This window comes from Palaemon carinicauda, chromosome 1, assembly GCF_036898095.1.
Source record: "Palaemon carinicauda isolate YSFRI2023 chromosome 1, ASM3689809v2, whole genome shotgun sequence".
NCBI lineage: Eukaryota > Metazoa > Arthropoda > Malacostraca > Decapoda > Palaemonidae > Palaemon > Palaemon carinicauda.
This window is the reverse complement of record NC_090725.1, coordinates 294257651-294263773: the sequence shown is the minus strand read 5'-3', so window position 1 is coordinate 294263773 and position 6123 is coordinate 294257651.

Below are 6123 nucleotides of genomic sequence, written 5' to 3'. Positions count from 1 at the left end.
ATTTCGTCCCAATATCGTTTATAAATATTTCTTAAATATTAGTCAAATGTGAGGATAATTCTTAAATATTAGTTAAATTTCGTCCTAATACAATGAGAATAATTTTTAAATATTAGTTAAATTTCGTCCCAATATCGTTTGTAAATATTTCTTAAATATTAGTCAAATTTCGTCCTAATACAATGTGAGGATAATTCTTAAATATTAGTTAAATTTCGTCCTAATACAATGAGAATAATTCTTAAGTATTAGTTACATTTCGTCCCAATATTGTTTGTAAATATTTCTTAAATATTAGTCAAATTTCGTCCTAATACAATGTGAGGATAATTCTTAAATATTAGTTAAATTTTGTCCTAATACAATGAGAATAATTTTTAAACATTAGTTAAATTTCATCCCAATATCGTTTGTAAATATTTCTTAAATATTAGTCAAATTTCGTCCTAATACAATGTGAGGATAATTCTTAAATATTAGTTAAATTTCATCTCAATACAATGAGAATAATTCTTAAATAATAGTTAAATTTCGTCCCAATATCGTATGTAAATATTTCATAAATATCAGTTAAATTCTGTTCTAATACCATGTGAGAATAATTTTTAAATATTAGTCAAATTTCGTCCTAATATCATGAGAGAATAATTATCAAATATTAGTCAAATTTCATCCTGATACACATTGTGAGGATAAGTATAAGTCAAATTTCGTCCCATTACCCATCTACCTTTTGACCGTTTGTATTTCTTTACAACAGTTGGCGTTTCTCTCTCTCTCTCTCTCTCTCTCTCTCTCTCTCTCTCTCTCTCTCTCTCTCTTCTTTTGGGGCTACATGAATATACCTTGAAGAATTATATGCTAATTGTTAAAAGTAAAATGAAATCTATACACATTTTCAAATACTTTTGAATTAAGAAGTTCTCTTTTATTTCAACCTGATGCTCACCTGCAATTTCAGAATTCCCACTCCCCAACCTTGATCCTTCCTTTATCCCAAATTTGGAAATGTTTAAAAAACTAATAAGACTCGCCTCGTATGGCAGATGAGTCTCCCTCTGCCCCCCTCCTCTTTGAGTATCAGAATTTGCCATTTTATTCCTCGCTACAAAAAGGGCTGAAGGGTCCATGAGATAGATCCTGATCTTAACTAGAGTAACCACTTGTTCTTTTAGACTGTTATTTAATCCCCATGTACAGAGCTTGTTCATTCTTTTACTTGTGTCTTGAGAGCTGTAGGTTAATGTGTTAGCTTGAATATATTGTACTTGTCAAAGGCCGACAGCCTGTTCTGGTAAACATGTTGGACTTTAGTCTGCTTATTGATTCAGCTGTCTTGTCAGTGCAGGTTTTATCCTGACAGCTAAAGTCATAAAAATATGGTTGTGTTATGCTATTATTAATTTGCTCAGAAGCCTCAAATTCTTGAAGTTTTTAATAATTATCAGATTTTAGAATTTGCTATAAAAAAATATTTAAATCAAATAAATCAGAATTTTTAAGAAGCTTCTATTGTAGGAGGTTATAATGTCAAATGTACAGGTTTTTGGTACTACTATTTTCATTCATTGCAAAGTTGTATACACTTGTGTCAATGACAAAAACATCAAATTTGTAATGAAATGTGTAATGTAAGTAGTGTAAAATCTCTCTAATGTAAAAGGATTGTGATTTAATGTGCTCCAGACATATTTCTGCTCTTTTTGAAGTTGATGTGTAATTGATGGTAATTTATTTTTAAATTTTTCATAAAAATTCAATACATTTAAAATATTGTATTAAAGATAAATGATAAGTGTACTTAACGTAAGCGTTTCAAGGAATCAGGTAAGAGGGTCATTTTCAAGTCTTGCATTTCAGAATTTTTATTATGGCGAGATACCCTGGCTCTGTGAAAAGGTGCACAGCTCGGCTCAGAAATTCCATTTTGTTTCTTGGTTCGTGTCGTTTGTGCATTTGACATAAAGGAGGGATAAATAACACTTTAATCCTTTTTAGACGAATTGTGTAATAAAGTTCTTAAATATGTTGTCGTTGACGTGAAAGCTGTATTGTTTAAAGGGTGGGAAAATTTATTTGATATGAAGAATAGGGCAGAGAATATTGTCAGGTTTGCGTATTCTTGGTGAGAAATTTCCTGGATTTATGGCAAAGATTTTCTTATTTCATAACATTGCTCAGGGTATGAAAGTTCCATTTCCTTAAAATTTGCTTCGTTAGCGTACCCCCATAATCTCTCTTTTAAATATCCATTGATTTCTGGGTAGCTTTTTCGGTTAATGCAATACTGATGTGCAGTAGTAGTCCTGTCTTTAAACTATCTTTCCTTTTGGAAAAATTCATAATATTGTAAGAGACGTAGCAATTTTTTTTACACCCTCAAAATTCACAATTGAAATATCATACTCAAAAGTTCGTTAATACCCTAAATATGAAGAAGTCGTAATCTGCTTTACTCCTTTTTTAATCCCTTCACTACTTTGTGGTCAGATATCTTGAAAATAAATTGAAACTCTAAGAATATTAGATTACACACTGGATCGTGGGCAGGTTCATAGCCGACAATTTTTGTGTAGATATTTTAGCTTTTGTTCGTTCGTTAAATTGCCTGGCCTTTCGGCCAATTTTTTTAAATTCATTAGATAAGAGGTATAAGTTAACGTATTTAAAACGCACGAGCTTTGATTAACATTGTAATGATTAAAATACTTCACATGGAGGCATGGATAGTTAATAAAGTAATAAAATACCTAATTTGTAATTGGTGATGATTAATATACAAATTGTCATATAGAATTAGGGTACAATTTAAAATTTTACATTAAAATATTAAAGGTCATGTGTCTCGATGTCTCTTAAGGTTTTAAAATTGCCAAAAAACAAAGTACCCACTACTGACCTAGTAAATAATTATATCTTTGCCCAAACCCTTAGTTTAGTTATTTGCCCTTAGGATATCATCAGAGCTCACTCTAGCTAGAGTAGTTTTAGTATCAAATTGATAATTACAAGATTAGATTAAAAATGATTGATGGAGCTTCATAAATAATTAAAATGAAATATGGAAAATTGGATAATGCTTAACCTAGCTCCCTTAGTATTATTTTTTTTTCAACCACGCAGTGAAATAGGGTAAATTGCACCTTTCTCTCTCTCTCTCTCTCTCTCTCTCTCTCTCTCTCTCTCTCTCTCTCTCTCTCTCTCTCTCTCTCTTTTGCTGAAATGTCTCACAGGTGTCAACGCTTGGTTATATTTCTAAATATAATCCAATTTCCCTTTTAAACGCTAATCACAGGATTTCCTATCGGATATTTTTTTTAAAATGTATTAATGGTAACGAGATCAATTGTTTTTAAACCACTCTTAATCTAATATAGCTATTCATCGCACATCAGTAAAGCAAAGATATTAAAACCCAGTAAATTTTGATCCCTGATATTATTGTCTGAATTTGCAAATATTGAATGTTGGAACTTTGGGCTATGAAAGTATTGAGAATTTCACTGTAAGGAATGAGGAATTGTTGTGCTAGTATTGATTGACTGGTGTGAAATTCTCATGGAGGAGTTAGGCCTAATTGCTTTGAATAGAGCAGGTTCTAAGGTGGACAAGGGAAGTCCGTTTTTGGGGCAGTGTTTCCTTTAAGAAGTCAGACTCAAAGGGTTTTAGTTACCGCTTTTTGTAGATGGGTTTGCATTAGGATTACAGGTTTTTCATGTAGAATTAGGGTTGTATTTGCTTTTTAGTTTACCTAGCGTAGTTTCTGAAGAAAATTAAGTCAACTATGTGAAAAGATGAAAATATTCTCTATCCATTTAGTCATTGTCAGCCAATTGGCAAGCTTCAAACTCGAGTTTCTTCAAAAACGTATTTCCAAAAGTGTAGAATCATTAGCTTCATTACCAGAGCATATGAAGAAAATTATTTTTAAGATTTTGAAATAGCCCTTGTTATTATCTTAAAATTGTATTAGAGTAGAAACAAAAAAAAAACACGTGAAGTTTTGGTATGTCCCCGAATATTAGATTTTCTGAAATAACTATGCACTTAACCCTTGTTATAATCTTAAAATTGCATTAGAGTAAAAAAAAAATCACGAAGTTTTGGTATGTCCCTGAATATTAAATTTTCTGAAATATTTATGCACTTAACTTACAAGTTTAATTTTGTATGAATTTATATAAGAAATTCTTAAGGAGCAAATTGTTTTCTTGATTTTAGAGCTTTGAGATATTAAGTATGTGATTTTCTGAATTATCTAATTAAAAAATTTTAAAATTTTGTCACGGAAAAGTAAGCAGATTATAATTTGTCATTTTGTTCAGTGAGATTTGAGTTTGAAGCTTCACTCTTTATAATTATATAATTTTCTAACAATAATTAACTTGTATATAAGTTATAATTCTTGGTCCTGTGTTTCTCTATTACGAAAACTATTTGTTTTATTTTATTCAGAATTAAAGGCGTAATGAATTCATTATTATAGTCTTCAGATTAGTGAACTTTTATTCATAATTAAAAAGCGTAATGAATTTATCATTACTAAGTCATCATATTAGTAAATTTTTATTCAGAATTAAATCGCGTAATGAATTTATCATTATTAGGTGTCATCATATTAGTGAATTTTTATTCGGAATTAAAATGCTTAATGAATTCATAATTATTAAATGTCATAATTTTAGTGAACTTTTATTCAGAATTAAAACGCGTAATGAATTCATCATTATCAAGTGTCATCATACAGTATTAGTAAACTTTTATTCAGAATTAAAACGCGTAATGAATTTATCATTGTCATCATATTAGTGAACTTTTATTCGGAATTAAAATGCGTAATGAATTCATAAATACTAAATGCCATCATTTTAGTGAACTGATGGGTATTATAGATAATTAAATATTCAATAACAAAGATATATTTGCCTTCATCGGAATGTTTTTCAACCACCTTACGGCGAAAGATATTTGGGAGCTCAGAGACGCAAGCGTTACGAACAATACTAAAATCATATCTGTTATTTAATATTTGTTATTTAAAATTTGTTCATCTTGTTCCGATTGTCAGTTGAGAATATCGTACACAGCGGACGTAATCTTCGTCAGTCTGTCTGTCTGTTGTATCTGATTTAATTTTGTTAACTTTGAAAAGGCAGTTTAAACTTTAATTAATTTTGAGTTATTCTAAAATCTTTTATGGATGACAATCCAGAAAATAAAAACTTATTTTATTTCTAAAAATAACTTAATCATCATAACTATTTTAATGGTAATTTGTAGTGATATATCAAGTTACACAGGACCAGCGTAATATATATATATATATATATATATATATATATATGTATATATATATATATATATATATATATATATATATATATATATATATATATGTATATATATATATATATATATATATATATATATATATATATATATATATATATAATGTATGTGTGTGATCATCTGATTGATTCTTGGTTGAACATATCTTAGGGAATTAATGCTCTTGATAGTATACCAAGGGATTGTGAACATAGAATAGTATAGAAAGAGATTATAAGGTAATAAGTGTATTATAATTAATTATAAGATGACGATAGTATATTAAGGGCTTATTGCTGATGATAGTATACTATAGTAAGGGAGTATAAGCTGAAGATAGTTCATTAAAGGTGAGGATAATATCTAGTGGGGTTGACTTTCTTGGTAATTCTATAAGTGTTTAAGATTTATTCCTATTTCTGGAGTATTGTATATATTTTGGGGGTAGGTCTATTGGTTTACAATCAGGAGGTATATCAACTTTAAATTAAAACTTAATCTACCTCAAATTGTAATTAAATATTCAATTTGTATCATGTTTCATTAAGTATTTTCATAAGGTTATTCATTTTTAATAGTGTCGTTAGCCAAGTGTTTCGGGTTAAACTCGTTTTCCAGGGTCACATTTTCTAGGGTTTACATTTGATAACTTTATTACACAACTAAGCCAAAGTGATTCAGGTGTCCACGTGTAAGGTGAATGTGTACTTCGGTCCGATCTGACTGTCTGCTGGGAGGAGTAGCAAGGATGGTCAGGGCAGTAGTCTTGCACGGCTCTTCTCTTTTACCCGACTC